Here is a 2,179-nt window from a genome sequence, read left to right as displayed (position 1 = left end):
AAACAAACTCGAAATCATCTCAAGTATTCAAAGTAAAACGTAGATGGCATTACAAATACAGGACCACAACAAGCACGGCCGCAACTAGTTGCTTGGTCACCCGGGGCAAGTGCGCATTTTGGCGCCTCCTTGTAATGTTGAATGAGAGGTTTGAGAATAAAATTTGCGCCCCCTATGGTCCAGCACCAGGGGCACGTGACCCTCCTGCTCCACACTTAGTTGCGGCCCTTACAACAGGTAAAATTGGTGGGTGAGAAAAAGATACCCATCTTTGACCTTGATTGGTGCGAGCCATGGACGGAGATACGGAGGGGGGGGGGGGGTCCAGCGTGGAAGGTAAAATGCGGACTGATATAATGTATACAAAGGTTTTTTTAACAGCTGGCTGATGCGAAGATATATTTTTGGAGAGAGAAAATTCAACTGTCCCTGCGGGGAATCGAACCCATGTCCTTTCACTTTCCGGGTAAACGCACTAGACTACAGAGGAAACGAGCATCTATATCTTTCCTTGGAGCTCGTGTGCACTGAACGGGTTCGTACATGGACGGTCGGACACAATTCTTTCATCAGATCCTGATTTCCGTTATCTTTGGAATTCTGCGATTGACAACTTTCATTGACGTCATCAAATCCAATCATCATTTTAACAATCCAATTATAAGGTGACTTGATAAGGGTGACTTCTTATTCTAGTGGCTATATTCAATTAGATTGCAATTCAACGCATTAAACTCAATTCCTATCTTCCCGCATGCGTGATTAAAAATTATTTATCACAAAAATGAGAAACTTTGCCTGGTTTTAATTTATACAAAAATTGCCACGTTTTTAAGACAAATAAATTCAATTGGTCGACCAATTGAATTTATTTGTCTTAAAAACGTGGCAATTTTTGTATAAATTAAAAACTATTTGCTTAAAATGCTGATATCTCATCGAATATTTCACTGTTTCATTTCAAACTTCATAATAGTATATCTCATGTATATTGTATAACTTTCTGTAAGTTTCATAAAAATTTATTGTAAACTCCATACGTTCTAAGCAAAAGACATGAGATGCAAATAGAATTTTGGAAGAAACATTCATATCTTCGTGAATGTACATGATGTTCTCACGAACATACATACGAAATACGAATATTGCAAAAAACAAATACAATGCTTGGTGAAAATTACAAAGCTTTTTGTTTGCAGCTTTTTATGACAAAGGGTTGATCAAAAACATTCTTTTTTCTATTTTAATTTTTTTGTCGGTCCCTTGAAAATACTCGTCACAAAGTCTCCACATTATTTAATGGAGATGCACGAGTTTAAGCATCATGTTTACATTCCCGAAAATACAAAACGATTCATTTGGTATTTTTCCAGAGATTAGAAAAAATGTCTAAACTGCAAAGTGTCTACTAACTTATAACTACTGTATATGGTTTAGTTCCATAATATACAGGGTGTTCCGTAAACTTCACGAAACTTCAATTCGGACTTTCAGCACGGAAAGTTTTTTTTTTCCCAAAAAATTAATCGACTTTTACAGCTTTTAAGACTTATACGGTAATGTCCCGTAGATACTGCTCATATGGTCACCATAATGATTTTAGGATAAAAGGAAAGATAATATTCATGACGTCTTACCTTCGCATGGAGTTGGGACTTCAGAGGAGGATTAGAAGCTTATCTCTACCTCCTGTAAGGTTGGGACCAGAATCAGAAACAGGATCAAAAGTGTTACGCCGGGGACATCGGCCGCCTTAAATTATTTGGAGTTGGAACCAGCTTCTTGTTCAAGAATTTAATATTAAAAAATAATTCAAAATTCAACAATTTTCAACATAGCACAAAAAGAATGATTTGGGAAGGGGGGAATTGCAGTGCAATGTATTTGTTTGATTCTTTCCATAATTAAAACATCCGCAGTTTGTGACCGAGAAAATAAACTAACTATTGGAATTGCAGTTTTCTCTTTATATAGTCAACCAAATGGAGCGAATTTGTTTAAACATCACTTTTCCGTCTGAATTCGAAATAAAGAACAGCGTCAGTCAGAATTTCTTTCCATTTATACGCTGCCAGTGCTCCGAGATTTTTAAAGGTTCCGTGTTATTTGATACCACTGCTACTAAATCATACATGCACCTCGTCCACATTCCTCTGAGGAAATTCTCGAATTGGTACAT

Source organism: Pholcus phalangioides, unplaced genomic scaffold (assembly GCF_987345545.1).
Source record: "Pholcus phalangioides strain wild (caught in Gottingen) unplaced genomic scaffold, Ppha-v1.0 ptg000015l_1, whole genome shotgun sequence".
Classification (NCBI taxonomy): domain Eukaryota; kingdom Metazoa; phylum Arthropoda; class Arachnida; order Araneae; family Pholcidae; genus Pholcus; species Pholcus phalangioides.
The sequence above is the reverse complement of the archived record's forward strand: the minus strand, read 5'-3'. Positions refer to the sequence as shown.